Source organism: Camponotus floridanus, unplaced genomic scaffold (assembly GCF_003227725.1).
Source record: "Camponotus floridanus strain SB8 unplaced genomic scaffold, Cflo_v7.5 scaffold94, whole genome shotgun sequence".
NCBI classification, from domain to species: Eukaryota; Metazoa; Arthropoda; class Insecta; order Hymenoptera; family Formicidae; genus Camponotus; species Camponotus floridanus.
Window position 1 is genome coordinate 346,267 of NW_020229865.1, and position 26,342 is coordinate 372,608.

General features: G+C 28.1%; 1 protein-coding gene across 1 annotated transcript in view; it reads left to right on the forward strand.

Annotated features, from left to right (window-relative positions):
- The window catches only part of LOC109609933 (protein expanded-like), a 448,580-nt gene continuing 422,238 nt past the window's right edge, over window positions 1-26,342 (forward strand). Inside the window, exon 1 of the mRNA XM_025415034.1 lies at window positions 1-513. The gene's annotated coding sequence lies outside the window, so the exon portion shown is untranslated. The remainder of the gene's footprint in view (window positions 514-26,342) is intronic.

Below are 26,342 nucleotides of genomic sequence, written 5' to 3' on the forward strand. Positions count from 1 at the left end.
CGGTGTGGAATGATCGTTGTGACTTATCGGATCGTTTATATTTTCACATTATTCAGAATACTCGTGGTAGGGACATTATAAGGCATCATTTCTTATCCATTTATAGAAAAAAATGCTGTGATATCGTTAAAAAAACTGTTTGATACCATGTTCAATTTGTAAGAAAAAAATCTAAAGAAAGTTGCTTGTCATAATCTCTTTTATGTCTCTTTTTCTCTCTTTCTCTTTCTTGCGCTTCGAGTTTCGGTGCAATGATCTCTTGCTGGAATATCGGAAGTTTATGTGAGACATAAGTGAAAAAGTGAGCGAGAATTCAACGCCAAAAAAATTTCGAAGCAAGCCTACGAAATTGTGTTGTGCTATCATATATAAATGTATTTTAGTTTGCAAGTGTTTATTTCTGACGACCATCTACTTGCGTCCTTCTTACATCACATTGGATTAATCAGATTATGCGCATTGAAATATTCGTGTGAAAAATAAAATCAACTATAGAGACGCTGCGAAAAACAGGTAAGGATGAGTGATCGAGCATACGACTCCATGTTCGTACGTCCTTTTCGTTCGAATAAATGGCACGCACGGTTTCTCTGTGTTGCCGGTTCAATTTATATAATCGCTGTAGCATAATATTGATATTAATTTTCGCATGTTTCACATCTTGCACTCGAATATTAATGCCGAAATATATCGATAAATGTACGCATTTTTTTTCGTCGTAATTGATCACATCTACAATGTGACATGATATTAATGCGTAGCGTTTTCTTGTTTTGTAAACTTATCAAAAGAGCCTTCATTCTGATAATGTTTAAACACTAACGAAAAAATTATGCTAATTATTAGAATATCGTTAATTGCGATAAAAAATTAGATATTGTTTCGACATCAATTAAAAGCATAAAAGCAGAAATTGTCATTTTAATAGTTATATAAGTTTTAAAAAATTTAATAATAAAACAAATGATTATACGTTATTTTATAGTATAAATAAAATTAAATTCTATATTATGTACATAATATATATCTTATACGGCACAAAATGTTGCAACACTACAATATTGCTACATTACAATAATATTGTAATATGTTGCAATATTACAATATTACAAATTGCAATGCGACATTACGGAAATATTATAGAAATATAAATTAACAAAATGTGTGTCTATTACTAGCAATCTGATGTTAAAAAATATTTTGGAAACATTACAAAATTATAACTCTTTAATTCATCTATAAAAATGTTATAATAATAATTTTTTATATTTATGTATATATGCAATGATTTTTAATTCTTTGCAAGTAAAGTCAAATAAATGACAAAAAAATAATATCAATCAAATAATATAATTCTAAGCTAAAGATAAGTATTATTTTTTTGTAATATTTTATATCAACATTACGATATTTTATATTTTATAATATTTTATAATATATTTTCAGTACAACTCATGTATAAATGTGATATTAGTGAATTTCCAAAGATAATATATATTTTATTATATATATTTATATATTTATATATTAATTTTATAATATATGTTTATATATTAAAGATAGATAATATTTTATTATATTTTATTTGTATTTTTTTATGCATTTTTATATTTTCTGTGTATTTTTTACATACAGATATATGTGATTTTAAACAAACTTCTATTTAAATCAAGTTTTTTATATTTTATATATTTTTATATATTGCCGAGATATTCATTCAGAAACAAAAATATTTTATATGTAATATTACTAGATGGTTACAGTATAACTTTGCATTCTCTCAAATATATTACATTGCAATCTTACTATCATGTTTTATTGCAATATTACAAAAAGTGGATATCTTAATGTTGCCACAATTTTACAACAATAACTCAGCAGAATTATGTAACCGATTTGCAATCTTGCAATGTTTTAATGAAATTATTCTACAATATGCTTACAATCTTTCAGTGCTATATGGGATATATCATAAAACAGTTATGAGATCTGATTCGAATTTTTAAATCTGAATTTTAAAAAAATCTTAGAAAATTAATGTGTGAAATTACTATCTATATCTAATATTATCTAAAATTTTGAAAATTACATGTGTTGTTAATATACAATCTTTTAAAAGATTTTACGAAAGAAAAAGGAAGATAATATATCATAGAATTATTATTAGAATTCTTCAAATTATGTATTCTATCACAAATTTGGAATAAATTTATCATTAATAAGACTTAGTAGGTTGTTGTCATTTTTGTATATTTTCATAAAATATCTTTATAAAATATTTTTTTAAAAATAAGATTTAATTTTATATTTAATACGTATAGATGTTTCTTAACTTTTTTTGGATTTTTAAAAAACTTTACTCAATTCTAAAATAATTATATAATAATATTTTTTTAAAATATCAAAAATTTTAAATATACGGTCCACATGCAATATTATTAATATATAATACCACATCTCACTGGATGGAATAAAATGATGTATATACAACGTATCGACTAGCACGATCGTATATCAGAGCGATGAACAATGACGTAGGAAAGGTTGCGAGAACCGTGCGACATACGTGGAAAGAGCAAAAGGAGCGGCTCAATGATGGCGAGAGGAATGTATACAAGCGTGCATTCCACAGACTCGCATACGCATGATTGCATGGTTCGTGATTTGTTACTAGTTATTTACATCTGCGCATTCTCGCGCACTACTGCGTCGTTGAATTCAAATTTGCAAAAGATAAAACATATAAAAAATACGATGTTTTATTTAACTTGATTATTTAAAATATCTGCTATTGTCAATAACATGAAAAAACATACAAAGTAAAAAGTATTTGTTAAAAAAATTGAAATATTATGATATAATATGTATATATCTTACCATATTTTCAGAAATTTAATTTTAAAAAATATTTTACAAAATTCAAAAATAAATATTGTGTAACTTTTTGTTTTCAATTATAGCAATATTTCTTTGATATAACTCTTATTGTCAATAAAGATAATTTTGAATAATAAAATAACTTTATGAATATGTTTTTTGATAAGCGTGCGATCTTGGTATCCTTTTTATTTTTTTTAAAAAAGAAGATAATTTTCTACCAAACTTGTTTTTAAACATATATTTTAAATATCAAACTATATGCTAAACATGAAATTATTTCAATATAAATATAATATAAGTATACATATAAGCATTTTTAACAATTATATATGTAACTATGAATATATATATATATATATACAGGGTGACCCATTTTAACTTAGGAAGCCAAATAACTCGAAAAATAAGCACACTACGAAAAAATAGTTAGAATCAAAATTTCGTCATTTCGAGGGGGACGTACAATGACGTTAAAATCAGCCCCCCCACCCCTCCCCCTGGGCGGTGAGGAGGGGCAAGTTTGAAATCTTAAATGGAACCCCCTATTTTTCATTGCATATTCTTGTAGCTTATCTCGAGAGCTTTCCAAAACACTATAATTAAGTACCTTTTTATTAAGTACTTTTTGAGTTATAAGGCTTAAAATAATTTCTTAATTTTACATAAACCATAAAATATCTAGTGAACCATTCATTTTTCGATTATCTTACCTTCATACTTTTATGTACAAAATAATGAGAGGAATCAATTGGTGTAAAGAAAACATACAGTTGTTTTTAAGAAAAAATATGGAATTGTTAATTGCAAATTTCTGGAAAGCTCTCGAGATAAGCTACAAGAATATGCAATGAAAAATAGGGGGTTCCATTTAAGATTTCAAACTTGCCCCTCCTCACCGCCCAGGGGGAGGGGTGGGGGGCTGATTTTAACGTGATTGTACGTCCCCCTCGAAATGACGAAATTTTGATTCTAACCATTTTTTCGTAGTGTGCTTATTTTTCGAGTTATTTGGCTGCCTAAGTTAAAATGGGTCACCCTGTATATATATATATAGATATATATATATATATATATTCATAATTACATATAGAATTGTTAAAAATGCTTATATATATGCTTATATTATATTTATATTTAAATAATTATATATATATATATATATATATATATATATATATACAGGGTGTTCCACCTAGAAGTGGCCACCCCCTTTTATCTTTTAAACTAAAAGAGATAGAGCATAACAAATATATATGAGATTAAATGGCTGAACTTTATTGTGAGTATAGTGGTTGATTACAAAATTTATCTGTATTAAAGAACGGAGAAATATGTATAATTTTTTTATAATAATGTAGATATTTTGATAGATATAATAAAAGTTGTAGCGCTTTGAAACGAATATAACGATGTATGATTTAATGTAAATATTTTACATATTATACGAGATTTTCCGGCTTGAAATATCGCGGGCGACGTCCACCATTTCATTTTCGGCCCTGCGATATAACCAACTTCTGACTCGTGCATTAGAGGTTGACATATAGACATAGTAAGTATAGACCGAGCATTCATTGTATAAGCGTTAAGCATACGAAAAGAAAGACAAAAGATGTAAGATGAGTTTCTTTCTCTTTTCAATGCCGGAGAAGTGGGAAGCACTTCTCCACATCTTCTCGCGCCGGTTCGTCATGGAGGGGCGAGGAGATGAGGAGAAGTGCTCCCCACTTCTTCGGCATTAAAAAGAGAAAGAAACTCATCTTACATCTTTTATCTTTCTTTTCGTATGCTTAACGCTTATACAATGGATGCTCGGTCTATACTTATTATGTCTATGGGTTGACATATGTCATGTTGTCATTTAATCATAATACTCAGTCAGAAGTTGGATATATCGCAGAGCCGAAAATGAAATGGTGGACGTCGCCTGCGATATTTCAAGCCGGAAAATCTCGTATAATATGTAAAATATTTACATTAAATCATACATCGTTATATTCGTTTCAAACAGCGTTATAACTTTTATTATATCAAAATATCTACATTATTATAAAAAAATTATATATATCTCTTCGTTCTTTAATACAGATAAATTTTATAATCAATCACTATACTCACAATAAAGTTCAGCCATTTAATTTCATATATATTTATTATGCTCTATCTCTTTTAGTTTAAAAGATAAAAGGGGCCACTTCTAGATGGAACACCCTGTATATATATGTATATATATATATATATATATATATATATATATATATATACACATACATGTATGAATATATATATATATATATATATATATATATATATATACACATACATGTATACAAATAATTTTTTTTAATAACCCACAGGGCACAAAATACTAAAAGACGATGAAAAGACGATGAAAAGATGTCTTTTCTAAGTCGACTTTTGAACATGGCGAAAAAGACGTCTTATAGATGTCTTTTCGTCATGTCGAAAACAAGACGTCCTTTCGTCGACCTTTTAAAGTCTAGAATTTGTATGTCCAAACCCAGACAACACAGGACATTCTATGGACATTCATTTTATGTCTATTTTACGTCCATGGACATAAAATAAACGTCCATCGTACATCCGATTTAAGACATCCGTTAATGGTCAATATTTGGACGTCCACAATTTGGATGTCCGATGGTCTTGGAGGTCAAAGTTTCTCGCAAGCACGCAAGCATGTATTAATTCGTTGGTTTATCGCTACGCGACGTACGATGCGCTATTTTTCTCGTATTTAAGTTTCAGTTATGAGAATTATATAAAGTTTGCAAAAGATAACAAATAAGATTATAAAAATATTTTCAAAATATATTGTCCAATTTAATTTCTGATCTAAAGCACGGGTTTCAGATATTAAATTGATTTTATAAGTCGGACAAATAAATGTCCGGCGAATAAACGAAAATAAATTTTTCGTTATCTATTTAAGATGTAAAGTGCAATATGCAAGTATAAATTATAAATAAAATTTTTATACAAAATTTTTATGTAAAATTTTATATGAAATAGATAAATTATATTATTATTTAGGGATTGAAATATATATGTTTCGTAGTTAAAGTGATCAGTCAGGCGTAGAGAGCTAACAAATCAATAAAGTAGAAATGTTAATCAAAATATATATTAATAAATCATAATTACAAACTTCAAGTAAGATAGTTATAATATATAAAGATGTTGAAGATGTGTGCGGACGTTTCGACTTACTTTTAAGTCATCATCAGCGCAAAAAAAAAAAAAAAATTGTAACGGAGATAGAGCATATTGTAAAAGTCCATATAGAGGGAGAAAATTATAAAATATACGCAGAAAGAGCTAGTAAAAAACTTGTAGGAGATGCAACTCCATACGCAACGGTAATACATGGTTGATTATCAACAGCTTACTGATCTTTTCAAAAAAAGAAATGACTCCAAACGTAGCGGTGAACATAGATAGTTGTAAGCGGCCTCCAAATATCTCCATATGGAGTAATACGACTCTAATTTGGGTTGATAGGCCCAAAATTGAGCACGATTCCCTGGAAAATCTGTGATACCGCATAACAAACAAAAAAAAAATAAATAGACAAAAAAATTCTATAAAACAATATAAGTGTATATGAGGAGTTAAAATAAATACATAACGGTTGAAATTGAATACTAGGTTTAAAAAATGGATCATAAAAAATAAAAAAAGAGAAGAAGAAAAAGAAAAATAATAAGTCAAAAATAAAAAAATAATAAAAATTAAAAAATTAAAAAATAAAATTAAAAAATAAAAAATAAATAAAAACCAACCAAGTATGCGGTCCACTAGTAATTAGATAATTAAAATTAAATAAAGAAAATTCTAAGAGAACATGATGCGAATGTGCGATAAAAGTAATTACCATATAATCAAATTTGTGCGAAAATTAACCGTTAATATGAACATAAAAATATTATTATGATAAAATTAACTTACATCGCCATGAGGAACAAAGTAGAGAAAGTGTGTCGCTAACTTGTTTGGTGAACAATTAAGTTGACAATTTTAAAAAATATATAAATTATAAAAGTAAAAATTTCCGTCTGTATTACTTTCTATCTTGATGACAAGAATAAAAGTGACAAGAGCAACGAACAACTAGTCGTATAAATTTTCTGTGTATGACCCTCAAACGTTAGGAAGTTTATTTATTATCTCGTTGTAAATGTCAGGAAAACATTCCGTATCCGTCTGCAAATTCAAACCGTTAAGTTGTCGTTTAATGCACAGCATTTCGGAAAACAACCTTTTATTATAATATGGTTCTTTATCTAAAATTTTGACGTCATCCCATTTAAATTCATGGTCAAAATTTAACCTATGCTCTGTAATAACCGACTTATTGGTTGTACATTTGTTGATATGTTTCTTATGTTCATTAATTCTGGTAATTAGCTTCCTGCCTGTCTGTCCGACATAAGAAGCGTCGCAGTTACCGCATTCTATTTTGTAGACGACATTTTTGTTCGAAGCTTTCGGGATGACGTCTTTATGGGCCTTAATAATATTGTTAAGTTTATTGAGGCTATAGTAAGATAAAATGATATTCGTGTCTTTAAGAATATGTTTTAAATTGTCAGTAAAAGATGGTAAAAATGGAACCGTGAAAAAAGACGATGATGAAGTCTCTTTAACAATTGTGGAGTTAGATGTAGATGTACGTCTCAAAAGGTGGAGTCTATGGTTGATCGTATCAAATATAAATTTTAGTGGATAACCATTCATAAGTAAAATCTCAATAATAAGCGTAATATTCTTTTGATGAAAAATCGGATGTGATAGGAGAAAGGCTCTGTCAACTAGACCAATTATAGTGCCTCTTTTTTGGCAGTCAGGATGTTGTGATAAAAAATTTAAATATCTACTTGAATAAGTTGGTTTATGGTACCAGTCAAAATATAGTCTATTGTTATCAGATATGATAGTGATATCTAGAAAGTTAAGAGATTTATTAATTTCAATTTCCAACGTGAATTGCAGTCTAGAGTTAAAAGAATTGAAAATACTTAGTATGTGGTCAGTAAAATTGGAAGGACATGCGGTGATAATGTCATCCACATATCTGAAATAGAGAGGTGGTATGAAATTGATTGAATTTAGAGCTCTGTTCTCGATGTCTTGCATCACTATATCCGCTATAATGGGAGAAAGGGGTGAACCCATTGGTGTTCCATATAATTGTCGATAAACAATGTTGTTAAATGTAAAAAAGGTTGAATTCAACACCATTGTCACTGCCAACAAAAACTCCGATTTCGGGAGATCTGTGTTCCCTTCAATGTATTCCCATCTGTTTGAGACACTCTCAATAGCGAGGTCAATAGGAATATTGGTGAACAGTGAAATCACATCAAGAGAGATTAGTTTGTAATTAATGTCTAATTGAACGTTCTCCAATTTTTTTATCAACTCAAAGCTGTTCTCCAAAAAACTGTGCGCTGTAGGGAAACTCTTAATCATAGTCTTATGCAAAAATAATGCTAATTGATAAAGAGGGCTATCAACAGATGAGACAATGAGTCTGAACGGACATTCAGGTTTATGTACTTTAGGTAAGCCATAGGCTCGCGGGAGAGAGCCTTCACTGTAGAGTAAAGAGCGGTAATTAGTTGGTGTGATATAACCATTATTTTTCCATCTAGTAAGTAGTACCCGTAAATTGGAAATTAATTTGTTAATAGGATTTTTTTCTATGATTGTGTAGGTTTCAACATCATTGAGCAACTCTTCGATTTTCCGGATATATTTATCTTTATCAAGTGCAACAGTGATGTTGCCTTTATCTGCTCGTGTAATAATAAGATTCTGGTTATCCTTAAGAAAATTTTTTGTGGTCATGTTAAGTTGTAGAAGCAAATTGTGAGTCTTTGTAAATGGATACTGGTACGATGGTATAGAGTTGATGATACTGGTAGATCTATTCCGGATCATTACGCGTTTATCTGGTGGTAGTTTTCTAAGGTTATTTTCGAAATTGATGATGAAATCAGTTGTTAATTTAGTCTTATTTGTTACCGGTAAGCTAAAGTTTCCACCTAACTGTAGAAAACTAATAACATTGTCAGGAACATGAATAGATGACATGTTAATGAACCACTTATCATTAATATTAGAAACATCGTATCTATAATCGGAAAACAAAGACGGCTCAATGTGGATAATGGTTTTGTTATCATGGTGAAGAGGCGCAAGATTATATGGATCCCGGTGGTCAGATGTTATATCGTCGTTAGACATCCCGTGTACATTTAGTGATCTAACGTAATGAATTGGTTTAATATATTTTTATGTTCATATTAACGGTTAATTTTCGCACAAATTTGATTATATGGTAATTACTTTTATCGCACATTCGCATCATGTTCTCTTAGAATTTTCTTTATTTAATTTTAATTATCTAATTACTAGTGGACCGCATACTTGGTTGGTTTTTATTTATTTTTTATTTTTTAATTTTATTTTTTAATTTTTTAATTTTTATTATTTTTTTATTTTTGACTTATTATTTTTCTTTTTCTTCTTCTCTTTTTTTATTTTTTATGATCCATTTTTTAAACCTAGTATTCAATTTCAACCGTTATGTATTTATTTTAACTCCTCATATACACTTATATTGTTTTATAGAATTTTTTTGTCTATTTATTTTTTTTTTGTTTGTTATGCGGTATCACAGATTTTCCAGGGAATCGTGCTCAATTTTGGGCCTATCAACCCAAATTAGAGTCGTATTACTCCATATGGAGATATTTGGAGGCCGCTTACAACTATCTATGTTCACCGCTACGTTTGGAGTCATTTCTTTTTTTGAAAAGATCAGTAAGCTGTTGATAATCAACCATGTATTACCGTTGCGTATGGAGTTGCATCTCCTATAAGTTTTTTACTAGCTCTTTCTGCGTATATTTTATAATTTTCTCCCTCTATATGGACTTTTACAATATGCTCTATCTCCGTTACAATTTTTTTTTTTTTTTGCGCTGATGATGACTTAAAAGTAAGTCGAAACGTCCGCACACATCTTCAACATCTTTATATATTATAACTATCTTACTTGAAGTTTGTAATTATGATTTATTAATATATATTTTGATTAACATTTCTACTTTATTGATTTGTTAGCTCTCTACGCCTGACTGATCACTTTAACTATTGATTTTTACAGAGAGCTTTATTTTTATTTTTGTTATATATGTTTCGTTTAAAAATTATGATATGATTTAGTCATCTTTTAGTCATCTTTTAGTCATTTTTTGGCTTGACAGATTAGTGACTAAATTCGGGTCATGAGCCGACTTTTAGTCGATTTTTCGTCGACTATTGTCTCTAACTAAAAGACGTCTTTGACGAAAGTATGTCCAGTTTTAGTCATCTTTTGGACGTCTTTGTGCCCTGTGGGAAAGTACTTTTTCATTGAGTACTTTTCAAGTTATGAGGCTTGAAATAATTCTTAATTTTACATAAAATATTTAGTAAAATATTCATGTTTCGATTATCTTACCTTAATACATTTATGCACAAAATAATGTGAGAAATCGATTGGTGTAAAGAAAAAACATAGTTGTTTCGAAGAAAATATATGTAATTGTTAATTGCAAATTACATATTTTTTTCGAAACAACTATGTGTTTTCCTTACACTAATTGATTCCTCTCATTATTTTATACATAAAAGTATTAAGGTACAGTAATCGAAAAATGAATATTGTACAAGATATTTTACGGTTTATGTAAAATTAAAAAATTATTTCAAGCCTCATAACTCAAAAAGTACTCAATGAAAAAATACTTTATTATAGTGTTTTGGAAAGCTCTTGAGGCAAGCTACTAAGAATGTGCAAAATTATATAAAGTGTCGCATTTAAAAAGTTGGATGTGACCTTCACGTGACCTGCAGGTGACTCTTCAAGGTCAAATTGATAGCACCATCTTATGTCCCCCTCGAAACCATACAACTTTTGTCTGAAACACTTTCCAGTAAAATTCTTTCTTATCGAGATATTCGACCATATCCAGACTTTTTTAACACCATGTATATATATATATATATATATATATATATATATATATATATATTACAATCGTATTTATTTTATTGAATAAAATTAAATGACTCACACAAAACTTAATTATGAATATAATAATTACTTACAAAAACTATGTATATTAAAGAATAAAGAACTACTATGCATAATTTTTTTGTAATAATGTTCATATTCCAATATAGTAAAAGTTGAAGCAAATAGAATGATGATGATTATCAACTTTTCATATCAATTTTTAATGCAGTAATCGTAAAATTTCTTTTAAACTAGTTAAATGTATAATCGTGTACATACACTCGTTATTTGTCACCGTTACACATCACCAATTTTTATATAACAATTTTTTCAACACACCCAAACAGCACAAGATATCCTCAGAATGATCTTGAATATATTCTAAATATCCTCGGAATATACGCGGGATTTGTTCAGGATATGGTATAAAGCCAAACAGCTCAGGATATTTTTTGGATCTCTTAAGGGAGAAACTGTAAGGGATATTTTAAGGATATCCTTTTGTGTTCCTCATTGCATCTCAAATTAGTTCCGAAAATATGTGATTGATACTATATGTTGTTATTTGAAGGATTAATTTAGATTATATCCAGTATATGTTTTCAGGATTATTTAAGAAGAAATTTAAAAAATTATATATGCGTTGCATATATCCACACAGTATGAATGGTTATTTGCCGACTGAATAGCTTTATTAGTCGACATTTTTTAGTCAATTTGAAGTTGTCTTTTTAAATCGACGTTTATTATGTTTTTTTGTGTGTGAATGTATATTCACCAAGTAGCTATCAAAGATATCCAATGGATAAATAGAAATATTTATATACTTCCACGAGTTTTACGCCTCGTCGCTAGGTGCCGAAAAAAAAACTGCTTAATTTGAAAGTGGAATTCATCTAAGACAATAATATAAGGCTGCGACACAAGTTTCAGAAATCACAGTTTATCAGTCAAACAGCGACTATTATAGTTCCTCTAGCATTTCCTCTAGCTTTTGTAAGGTGCTTCAGAGCTCTATGTAATTAGCCGCAGACAGTTAATTTCTTTTTAATTCCATCATATATGTATCTATAGAGAGACCATTAAATAGAGAGACCATCCATAGATAGAACATTAAATTGATCAAATTTTTAAGAATTGACATTAAAATAAAAATTTAGTAGTTAATGGACGTGACATTAAATTGACTGAAAATTGACTAAAAATTGATTGAAAATTGACTTATAATCGCCAAAGTTGACTTCTAAGTCGACTTATTAGCTGACTGATAATCAATTATAGTCGACTCATTTATTGGCTGTTAATCGACTTTAAGTTGACATTCAATCTGACTTTGAAGTCGATTTTAGACTTTTTCTGCCGACTGACAATCAACTAACAGTCGACTTGGTGCTGTTTGGGTACAAACATATATTCGATATATAAACTGCCAAATCAAGCAACACGATATAAAAGATGAGAAAAAAATATGCTAAATATGCTAAATATAACCTGAATTAAAATCCTGAAAATAGCATATAAAGCACCTCAATGATATATTCTGGACCAATTTAGGATGTATTGTAGACATTTCAAGAGTTATAAAATTTCCTATGGACATCCTGCAAATATCTTTAGGACTTTGAAATAGAATTTCCTGAGGATATATCTAAGCTTTATGTGAGGCGCTCATTTACTATTCCTCAGGACATCCTCAGAATGTACGAGAGGGTTTTATAGAATTTCTCAAAAATGAGAATCTATATCTTGGTAAAATGCACCAAGTAAAATATATGCATATGCCTTGTTCTCGTTTAAGTTTCGCGTACAATTAAAAGAATTTTTAGGTATTACCATCCGTTGTGGCTCGTAGACGCTAGTTTTCTTGTCGTGTTAATTGTAAGAAATTCAATTAGCTCTTTAATAAACTCCAAAAACTTAATAGAGAAGTAAGATTCGATTTTGCATTATGCTATTGCATGCGTTTAACACGCATGGATCTTCGATTAAGCAGTGATTTTTCTTTTAACAGAATGTCTATAAGGTTAATAATTTTTTTTTAAATCTAATAATGAACTTCCTCTGCCTTTTCCTCTTTCTTTGAAATATAACTTTTACATCTTTTAAGATCCTGATTCTTTTCTTTTTTATTAGATATTTTATCATTAGATTTTTTTAGGAAATGATTTGTTAATTTATATTCTATGGATTTTCTAAATTCATGAATCTCTAAAAATTTTTATTTGCTCGATATAAATAAAAATAAAGCTACAATGAAGTTTATAAAAAAAGTATATGATATTGATAAGCTTGTCTTTAACATCCGACTATTTGTAACAGAAAATCACCATCATTAGTAATCTTTCTATTTATTTATTCTCTTTATTATATCGAGGGATCAAGTATTAGTAGGTATTCAAAATGTACAGTGTACATGTAGTATTAAGTATTCATAAAATGTACAGTGATTACCATTTGTTACAGTCAGTGTCGTGCTTAGATGATTTAAAAATTAACTAGATAAAAATGAGATAAAAATTGTAAAGTTTATCTTAGATAAGATAAAGATAATTTCGTTTTAAATATATCTAGATGAAGATGAAATTATATGATGACTCATCTAAATAATTTTCAGATAATATTATGTTTAAGACCACTTATGACAAACAATTATGAAAAAAGATTACAAAATATAAAGGAAATATAAAAATATATTCATACTTTCATTTATAAGTTTTTATTGCGCAGAAACAAAAATTTTTTAAAAATATTATGAGACAGACGATTTTTGCGAGAGACATAAATTTGTTACCCTGAACGAAAGAGACGCTCCGCTGGTACTGACGGTGATAATGATGTGTTATATGTAAAAAGATCATGATTATGAGGCTTGAAATATTTTTTCAATTTTACATAAATCGTAAAATATCTTGTAAAATATTCACCACATAAATCGTAAAATATCTTGTAAAGTATTCACCTTTCGATTATCTTATACATACCTTAATACATTTATGCATAAAATAATGAGAGGAATCGATTGGTGTAAAGAAAAAACATAGTTATTTTTAAGAAAAAATATGTAATTTGCAATTAACAATTCCATATTTTTTCTACGAAGCAACTACTAGTTTTTTCTTTACACCAATTGATTTCTCACATTATTTTGTGTATAAATGTATTAGATAAGAATCAAAAATCAAAACATCAAAAAATGAATATTTTACAAGATATTTTATGGATTATGTAAAATTGAAAAATTATTTCAAATCTTATAACTCGGAAAGTACTTAATGAAAACTAACTTAATTATAGTGTTTGGAAAGCTCTCGAGATAAGCTATAGGAATATGTAATAAAAAAATGAGGAATTTCATTTTAAAAAATCAACTTGACTTTCATATGACTTTGAGTACTTCATCCAAAGTCAAATTCTTATCATCATTAGGTACATTTTATTTAATCCTACAACTTTGTTCATATTATCTTACATATTTTTTATTATAGTTGATCGTTTTCGAGATATTTTAGCGTTCCGGGACTTTTTGAAGACCCTTATATATATATATATATATATAAGAATGGAGGAATCCAATTTTTTTTATTTTGATTCCAAATATAATAGTGCTTCAATAGTACTAGTAATATGTGGCTGTGCCAAATTAGAAACTCCCTTTTTTTACTCCGACTGCTGCCAACCTACGGTTGGCAAAAGACGGAGGGAGTATGCGTTTCACCGAAATCGGTTCTGGTTGCTATTCTCGATATCAATAACAATTAACATTGTTCGGTGTCATCTTTTGCACATCAGTTTTTTATTAACCAAGAATGATTTAGAATAATTATTCATTATACATATAGATTTATACATTAGACATATAATTATTCTTTATTTTATTAATTCTTATAATTATTCCTATAATTATTCTTTATTCTATTAATTCTTATTTGGTCAGCGAAAAACGGGATGGATTTCAGGGATGGATCCTCCATGGCAATCGGCATTGCATCCATCAAGTGAGATACCATCATCGCTCTGAAGTTGCATATTACTGTGTTAAAAAGCAGCATTGGGTGTGACGTCTGGATAGCTTAGTGATCAGAGCAGTTGCCCGGAAAGCGAAAGACTCGGGTTCGATTCCCAATCCAGCTACTTGCGCCTCATATATTTTTCTAGTCTATGAATATTGTTTTCTAACAATTATTCGTTAGGCTGAAGAATGTGTGAATGTTCTCTCCGCAGGATGCGTCAATGCTGTTGCCACGGATGGATTCTGTCGCTCGTTGATCAAATGGGTGTAAAGACACGTCCGACCTCCTCCCACATAAATCCCTATTTTTTTCTGGATTCTTTATTCTATTAATTCTTTATTCTATTCTTTATTCTATTAATCTATTAATAAAAATCGAAAAAACAATATTATTTCGTCTATACGTTCTCTCATTGGCTGGAAGCAGAACTAAAAATGATTCAATAAGATTCGTTCTAAGCATCCGTATAGGGAAATATAGGCCGTGTTCCAAATTTACTGGCAATATTAAAAATCTATAGTTTACGTCACGTATACTATAGGACCTGTTTTTTTAGCTGCACTAGTGCAATTAGTTAGAGTGAAAGAAAGTATGTTTGTCTCTTTCTAACTTATTGCACTAGTGCAGCAGTGCAGGTAAAAAGAACAGATCCATAGATTTTTAGTACTGGCAATAAATTCGGAACACGGTCACATAGTTGGAGATATCTCGAAGTAGAGGCGACAATAATAATTGACATAACCCTACATGTCAAATTATTATTCTTGATTATTGATAATAAATTGTAAAAATGTAAAAATTGTAAAGATATTGAAAAAAGTTTAAATAAATATGGATAATATGGATATATTTGAAGCAAATGTTTCTAAATAGGTAAGCTTTTTTCTCTTTTTATTATTAATAATTACTTTTATTTATAACAAAGTTATAATAATAAATAATATAATATAACATAAATAATATAATATAACATAATGAGAGAAAATAATCTTCTGCGTAGCCATATAATTATGATTATATGATATTTCTACAACCATTTTTCGCAACGCAACAAATATATAAACTTCTATGATTGCAGAAATACTATATAATCATAATTATGTGGCTACACAGAAGATTCTCTCTTACATTATGTTATATTATTGTTGTATTATTGTAGCTATGCAAATATATAAATTACTATTTAAATAATATTATTTAAATAATATACTTATATAAGGATAATTGTATGAACAACTTATATGTATTATGTTTATAAATATGGACAATTTTCTACTAACTGTATTCTTCTAAGTGTATTTATTACACATAAATTTATATATTTGTCTACATAATTATAATTATATAGCTATAAATAGCTATACAGAAGTTTATATATTTGTTGCATAATTATAATAATTATTATATATTTAAATTTAAATGTTATTATTATCTCTCTGTCTCTTCCTTTCTCTCTTTCTTTCTTTCGTGATACATTTATTAATAAAAAAATTACAGAATACTTGGAAGATTGTAGAAATACTTAAAAAAACCCAAGGCATATTGAAGTCGCAAGGTAAGTAATGTAATTATTGTTTATTATTGTTTATGTAATTATTGTTTATTATTATATTCTGTGTTACATGTTAGATGATAATAATAATTAAAACTGTACATATGTATAGGATGAAGATATATGAAGACAAAAGAAGAATCAAGAAGCAGCACATGATATTATATGTATTGGCTGCATGACTGCGCCGAACTCATAATGTGCATACTGACAGCAATTGCACTTTACTATATACGAAGAAGAATCGAGTAAAAAAAGGTCATCGACAGATTATAATATCCAAATTATAATGACAACCCAGAATGAAAGCGAGAAGAATTTTAAGAAAACAGAAAATAATTAATCCTTAATTAATTATTCATTATGCTTATGCGTCTATATAAATTTAGTTGAACAGGATTTTATTTGGTTTTGAGCGGCAATATGTTTAGGTGCACGCATACACACATATACACAGAGTTTTTAAAATAATGAAATAATTGAAAAACTTTTAAAAAAAATACTCCCAACTGCTACTAACAAAAGTACAACATTTAAATTATTCTAAAAAAGTTTAACAAATAGAAAAAATAAAAATAAAAAAAGTTTAATGATACATAATAAATTAAAAATTAGATATAAAATAGTAAAAAAGAACATAATAAATAATAAAATAAAAAAAAAAAGTTTAATAAAAAACAACAAATAAAAATCTGAAATAAAAAATAATTAAATGAATAAAAAAAATATTTCACAAATATTTAATACTTAATAATTAAAATATAAGCTTAGAAAAGTTTGAAATAATATCTATTTGTAAATATTAATACAATTAACTTCAAACTATTATTAAATAGTATATTTAAAAAATTATACATATATACAGGGTGATTTAAAATAATCCTATTGTCTGTGAAATGACACATTCTTGGGTTAATTCCAAGATGATTTTTCCTCTGGCAAAATTTCGTCTGACGCTTAGTTTTTGAATTATTAAAAGAAGTAATTAACTTATGACGGGTCGGATACAAGAGGCAGGCAAGGATTGCGCGATTCATCGTCAGACGCGGGTGCTTACGCGGGGCACCTGCTGCGATCACCTGATTGCTACAGACATACACACACACATGCGAATACATACATTCTCTCTCTCCCTCTCTCTCTCTCTCTCTCTCTCTCTCTCTCTCTCATTTGCTTACTCACTTGAAGTTATTATTCTTACTTAAATTATTATTTACTTTTTATTATTATACATTTTTACTTTAATTATTATTATTTGTTTATATTGTACTGTTTTTTTTTCCAGAAAACGATAGAATCATCATAAATTTCTCATCTTATCGAGTGAGTAAATGAATGTGATTATGTTGAAGTTTATAAAAGAATATACAGTTTATAAAAAAAAAAAAACTTTCGATTAATTATTTAGTGTGGATCTCTGTCCCTCAGAACGTAATATCTACGGTCAATATAAGTGAAAGTACGATCTGTCGGAAAATTCATTTCTCAAGAAATTACAGAAATGCATCCAACAAAGTAATAATAACTATTCTTTGGTGTTGTATGAAAACAGATTTCGGGATGTCAAATAAACAGTGTTAGAGAAAATTCGCAAAAGAGAGGGGTTTTTAATGGGTAGAGAGTACCGAGTTGGTAATTCGACTTGGTACTCGAGTCCCACATAAATCACCGGACCGACCTGTGAGTATAAAATGCATTTTCCGCTTTCTGGAAAGAAAACAGTACAATATAAACAAATAATAATAATTAAAGTAAAAATGTATAATAATAAATAGTAAATAATAATTTAAGTAAGAGTAATAATAACTTCAAGTGAGTAAGCAAATGAGCGAGGGGGGAGGGAGGGGGAGAGGAAGGGGGGAGAGAGAGAGAGAGAGAGAGAGAGAGAGAGAATGAGAATGTATGTATTCGCGCGCGCGCGTGTGTGTGTGTATGTGTCTGTAGCAATCAGATGATCGCAGCAGGCGCCCCGCGTAAGCACCCGCGTCTGACGATGAATCGCGTCACCCTTATCTGCCTCTTGTATCCGACCCGTCATAAGTTAATTACTTCTTTTAATAATTTAAAAACTTAGCGTCGGACGAAATTTTGCCGAAGAAAAAATCGTCTTAGAATTGACTCAAGAATGTGTCATTTCACAGACAATAGGATTATTTTGAATCACTCTGTATATATGTATAATCGTTTTATATATACTATTTAATAATAGTTTGAAGTTAATTGTATTAATATTTACAAATAGATATTATTTCAAACTTTTCTAAGCTTATATTTTAATGATTAAGTATTAAATATTTGTGAACTATTTCTTTTATTCATTTAATTATTTTTTATTTCAGATTTTTATTTGTTGTTTTTTATTAAACTTTCTTTTTTATTTTTTATTTTATTATTCATTATGTTCTTTTTTACTATTTTATATCTACTTTTTAATTTATTATCATTTATTTATCATTAAATTTTTTTTATTTTTACCCTTTTTATTTATTAAATTTTTTTATAATGATTTAAATGTTGTACTTTTATTGGTAACAGTCGGGAGTATTTTTTTTTTAAGTTTTTACATTATTTAATTATATTTATTTTTATCTATAACGCGAAAAAATCCATCTTTATGTCTGCTATTACTAGAAGTCGATTTATTTTCATAAACAGCTATATTTGAGAATATAAGTTATCAATTTCTTTCAAGAAAAGTACTTTACGTATCCTTATATACTGTTCTGGTACTCAATTTAATTTAAATCTTTTCACAAACAGATAGTAGGTAAGATGAATTGCTTACTTTCAAAGACATGAATATTATAAATTTTCTTAAATCGTTTTTCTAAGGCAAGTATCATTCCAGTTACCAGTGGTTTACAATATAATAAATGCGTGAATTTCAAGCTTTTCTTTAATACAATAATTGTAGGTGCTACCAAATCTAAAAGCCATTTTTCTCCTTGTATATATCAAGGCTTACTGCTAAAAGGGACATAATTGTAATAAATTTTTCTAAAAATTCAATTTTATTTGGTCTTAACTTTTGGATCTTTAATTTTTTAAAAAGAATGTCAAATTTTATTTTATAAGCAAGAATTTTTTAAATAAAATTGTACTGAGAATTCTAACGCATAATAATAGGTTTTGGAAATTTACAATTCGATTCTTGAATTCATTCGCAAGAAAAATGTACGCAAGTTCTGCTCTTACAGAAAAGTTGCAAGTTGATTGGCTATTGTATGGATTTTAACCAATTAACTTATAGACTTTTTGTAAAAATGAAATTTACGCACATGTATCTTGCGAATGCACCCCTGACACGTCTCGTGCATGAATATACACATATACATATATCGAATATACACATATACATATATCAGATCCATTTCTCACTAACTTCATTTCGGATATACTGATTTGACTGTCCGACAGGCAATATTAGTATAACTGTCTACTAATATAAAAGCAAATATTTCAATAGAGACCAAATTTTTTTGAATGTCATCTTAGATAATTTAGTAAAAATAATATTTTTTCCATTTAAGATGCAGATGAAGATATATATATATATATTTATAGATAATATATATTTATAGATAATATATATTTTTATTATATATATATATATATATATATATATATATATATATATAAAGATAAGATGACCTCAAAACTTCATCTGGATTATCATATATAATTTTATCTATAAATATAGATAATAATTTTATTTATAATAAGAACAAACACTGGTTGCAGTACAACACATTTCATTATTAGCAATATTATTGTATTATTTTTGTATTGTTAATGTTAAGATAATTCTATTATTAGTTTGATATTGCTGATACTTTCGCAATATTAAAAAGTATTACCAGTATATTTTACATTATTATTTTTTACTAATGTTATTTCAGTACATTTTATTAAAACATATTTCCTAATATATACAGAGTGAGCCATTTTAATTTATCCACCCCAATAACTTTTTTATATTTGAATGTACAACAAAATGTTTCAAATAAAAGTTGCTTGACTTCGAGGGGGACAGAAGATGGGTGGCAAAAATTTGACCTTGGATAGTCAATTGAAGGTCACATAAAGGTTACCTTCAATTTCTTAAATGGAATTCCCTATTTTTTATTACATATTTGTGTAGCTTATCTCGAGAGCTTTCCAAAACACTATAATAAAGTATTTCTTCATTGAGTACTTTTCGAGTTATGAGGCTTGAAATCATTTCTTAATTTTGTATAAACCGTAAAACATCTAGTAAAATATTCATTTTTCGATTATCTTGCTTTAATACTTTTATGTACAAAATAATGAGAGAAATCAATTGGTGTAAAAAAAACACATAGTTGTTTCAAAGAAAAAATATGTAATTGTTAATTGCAAATTACCTATTTTTTCTTTGAAACAACTATGTGTTTTCTTTACACCAATTGATTCCTCTCATTATTTTGTACATAAAAGTATGAAGGTAAGATAATCGAAAAATAAATGGTTTACTAGATATTTTATGGTTTATGTAAAATTAAGAAATTATTTCAAACCTTATAACTCAAAAAGTACTTAATGAAAAGGTACTTAGTTATAGTGTTTTGGAAAGCTCTCGAGATAAGCTATAAGAATATGCAATGAAAAATAAAGGGTTCCATTTAAGAAATTGAAGGTAACCTTTATGTGACCTTCAAATGACTATCCAAGGTCAAATTTTTGCCACCCATCTTCTATCCCCCTCGAAGTCAAGCAACTTTTATTTGAAACATTTTGTTGTACATTCAAATATAAAAAAGTTATTGGGGTGGATAAATTAAAATGGCTCACCCTGTATATATATATATATATATATATATATATATATATATATATATATAATTAAATTATATTATTAAAATTATTTGTTTTATTTGTTTAAGTACTATGCATCAATAATAATTTATGGTAAAAATTGGAAATTAGTAAAGCATTGAAGTACATATTATAATATATTATAATATGTACTTATATTATATTATAATATCAGCTAAATATATTAACATATTAATAATATCAGCTAAAAAACAAAATAAATTTAGTTTTCTTTTTATTTTATATAACAGATAATGTAATATTTAATATGTAATAGATAATATAGCAAACATAAAAATTTAATACGTTATTTATGAAATTTTATTAAAACTAATATGTAAAATTTTTATATAAATATAATGTAAAACAATTAAATACTTCTTTTTAAGCATTTTGTTTGATTTTTTTGGATTTCTGTATTTCTTTGTCAATTATGAAAGGATTTATACTTTTTAAAGATATCAGTTCATATATTACAAATCTTTTATTACATATAATTTACATTACAATTTTATTACATTTGTTTTACTACATTGTTTTATTACATTATAAATCTTATATTTATTTCTTGAATATCATCTTTCTTTGACCATGTAAATTCATTTAAATTGGTACATAAAAGTTTAACTCCACATACAGAGTGTCCTATTTTAATCGATCACCCTGAATAATTTTTTAAATTTTGATTGTAGAAAAAAATGTTTCAGACAAAAGTTGTATGGTTTTAAGGGGCACATAAAATGATGCCATTAGTTTGACCTTGAAGAGTCACCTGAAGGCCACGTGAAGGTCACCTCCAACTTTTTAAATGGGACACCCTATGTGCTTTTACATATTCTTGTAGCTCATCTCGAGAGCTTTCCGAAACACTGTAATAAAGTATTTTTCTATTGAGTGCTTTCCGAGTGATGAGACTTGAAATCATTTTTTAATTTTACATATACCATAAAATATCTTGTAAAATATATTCATTTTTCGATTATCTTACCTTAATACTTTTATGTACAAAATAATGAGAGGAATCAATTGGTATAAAGAAAACACATCATTGTTTCCAAGAAAAAATATGTAATTTGCAATTAACAATTACAAAAATAACTGTATGTTTTCTACACCAATTGATGAGCTTGGTAAGATCATCGAAAAATGAATATTTTACAAGATATTTTATGGTTGTTATACTATTTTATAATATTTATGTTATAATATTTTATGTAAAGTTAAGAAATGATTTCAAGCCTCATAACTCGGAAAGCACTCAATAAAAAAATACTTTATTATAGTGTTTTGGAAAGCTCTCGAGATGAGCTACAAGAATATGTAAAAGCACATAGGGTGTCCCATTTAAAAAGTTGGAGGTGACCTTCAGATGATTCTTAGGATCAAACTAATGACACCTTCTTATGTGCCCCTTAAAACCATACAACTTTTGTCTGAAACATTTTTTTCTACAATCAAAATTAAAAAAGTTATTTAGAGTGATCGATTAAAATGGGACTGTATATGTATTATGTTAATGTACATGTAATACTCTTCCTACGTATTGTTCTATATCATATGTCATCTCTGTATTATTTTATATCATAATAGATATAGTAATATTTTTCACATTCTATCAATTATTTTTTATTTGATTTTCTTATTTGTATTTGTAACGTTTATAGCAACAATTATTTTCATACCACGAATTCAATATAATCTGTCACTAAATAGTCTATTTTTATTTTGATATGGTCAACAAAGTGAAGATTTTCTCACATATTTTTTCCATTAATATTTACATCTCAACTTTTACTTTTATTATTTTTTGTATAATTTGTTGTATAATTTCTTAAATATAATTTTTTTTTAAATTTAAGTACATAGACACCTTTTAAGTGCATAGACACCTTTTTAATAAAAATATCATTTTGTAAATATATGTATATATTTTTCAGATCTTCCTTGAAATTTTCACCAACAGATCTATCTTTATTATTTTGTCTTATATCTTTATTATTTTGTCTTTCTACAATATCATTGTCATTTTTCTTTCTTTCTCACTTTCCTTTTTTTTACTTTCTTCTTTATCACTTAAATGTTGAATATTAATTCTTTCAAAATGTTCTTTTGTTTTCACTTTATTCACATTTATTTTTAATTTTATTGTAATATTAGTGTATTGTTTTTTAGTATATTAAATTTTAAAATTAGGATTGCATTAAAAGAAATTCCTAAGCGATTATATTTTCTTTTCGTGGAAATTGAAATGTATCTCCTTAAAATAAAAATATATATTGCTAAAATAAATTAAATTTTGGTAATTATTTATAATTATTGATTTATTTAAAATTGATATTATAAAAGTTAAACTTACTTAAGGATACTCGATATTATATATCTTGAAAACAACAAGTTAGGAGAACATTTTAAGACCGAATAGTAATAGTATTACTAATAGTATAACTAATTAGTATTAACTAATTAGTATAACTAATTATGTTAATGTACTTTACTCTTATAGGCAAGCTAGCACCGCCATTCGTTTAGATTGATTTTTTAAATTAAATTACAAATAATAAATTCAAAAATAGTTTATTTTCGGAATGTTGAATGGAAACAATTATATAACGGATTAATAGTGTTAATTATCAAAGAAGCACAAGTACATCCTATACGTACAACGGACGTCCATGTCGGTCATTGTGTACATCCATTGGACGTCCATATTACCTGCAGCAGACGTACAAAGGACGTCCACTGTACGTTCGTTTGCAACTGTTCTAGATATCCATAAGACGTCCTTTAATGGACGAATTATGGATCTTAAATGGATGAATTTTGGATATTGAATGAATACGTGGGAAAATGGTTTATATATAATTGTGTAGACATAATTATGTATGGATTTTGGACTTTTGTATGTATATACAAGGTGTCCCGAAACTCATAATCAATCTTTCAAAAACAGATTCCTGGGATCATGTGAAGACGATTTTTCCTCAACGAAAATGTCGAGACACTAATAATTTTCGAATTATGTGATTGGAAATAAGGGTTTTTTTTAAACTAAGCTTTATAGAAATAAAATATTAATAAAACCACATTCTTCGATTAATTAAATAGAGTTTACTTTAGTTGAATTTTAATTTAAGGCTTAATTGCAAAGATATATGATGACAAAAATCGGGAACATGCAAAAAATGATGTGTATATATATATATATATATATATATATATATATATATATATATATACAGGGTCTACCAAAAGTGTGGAAACCCCTAAATATCTCGGAAAATATACGTTTTACAGAAAAGTGTTTCCAACAAAAGTTGTAGGGTTTAAGAAGATCTATATACTGATTCTATCAGTTTGACCTTGGATGGCGTCGTCAAGGTCAGGTCAAGGTCACATTGACTTTTTTAAATGACATCCCCTACATTTGATTGCATATTCTTATAGCTTAATTCAAGAGCTTTCCAAAACACTATAATAATGTTCATTTTTATTAAGTACTTTGCGAGTTATGAGGGTTGAATGATAGAGTAGCGCCGGTATTAACATTATCCAAGGTGTACTACATGGAGGTTACTCGCTCGGATTTGCATCTGTTGTGTGTGTGATCCAGCTAACTAAGGCAAGATCGGTCGTGGATCCAGTCAGCAAAAGCAAAGACCCAACCAAATTACAATCGAGCATTTAAAGACCTGGAAAGCAATCGACATAGTAAACAGTAAATAAATTTGTGGATGCTCATTTATCATAATAATTGTTCGAAATGTGTGCGTGTGCGTGCGTGCGGTGCGTGTATACAGAGATCAGGTTAGGTTGCACCAAACGATTGCAAATGTGTTTCAATGTGTTAAAGTAAATGCTGAAAGTGGCTGCCATTTACTTCCTGACAATATGCTAATCTTTGGTAGAATGTAGAAATGACTTTACGATTCGTTTCAAAAGGTATCAAAGCCATTTCATCCCTTATTCGCTGTATCAATTCGTGAATGGTTTTAGGTTTTGTTCTGTAAACCTTACTCTTCAGATATCCCCATAGATAATAATCAAGAGGAGTTAGATCTGGTGACCGAGGTGGCCAATCCTCTCCTCCCTCATTTCCGTTCCTTCTTCCTATCCACCGTAGCGGAAAAGTCTCATTTAAAATACGACGTGGTCCTGCACCAAAATGAGCAGGAGCTCCATCATGCTGAAACCATATTTCTTGGAAATTATTTGGAAAAGTATTCTGTATGGCTGGAATTATTTGATCAACAAGTAATCTCTCATACCTTTGAGCGTTCAAATATTCTTCAAAAAAAAACGGCCCTATTAAATAGCCATCTATTATTCCGCACCATACATTTATTTTTTGTGGATGTTGTGTGTGAGTTTCCCGCACCCAATTCGGATTCTCATCTGACCAGAAACGAAAATTTTGATTATTAACTTCTCCCGTTAAGGTAAAAGTTGCCTCGTCTGTGAAAACAATTTGATAAGGGAAGATGGGCCGGACATCTATTAGTGCCATCATTCTTTCACAGAAATGTATACGACGCTCCTCATCTCCGTTTTGCAATTCTTGAACGTATTGCAATTTATATGGATGGAACTTGTTCTTCTTTAAAATTCTCCAAACCGACATGGGAGCAATATCGTGAGTTTGAGCGACTCTCTGAACACTAGAATTGGGATCTTCAATAAATGTCTGCAGAACATCAAGTTGTTTTTCTTCGTTGGTTGCAGACAATGGTCTTCCTGACTTAGAGCGATTTCTTACGCTACCAGTTTGTCTAAAACGTTCTATTGTTTTTAACACAGTGGACTTATTAATTCGACGGTTCGGATACGTGTCATTAAATAATCGAACGACATCAGAGAACGATCTTTCGTTATCACCCCATCCACGCATCATGAGGATAGTGATTCTTTCACGTTCCGACAAGTCGCCAGCCATTTTTAAAACGTTTAATTTTAATTAATCGTACGTTGTATTTGGACG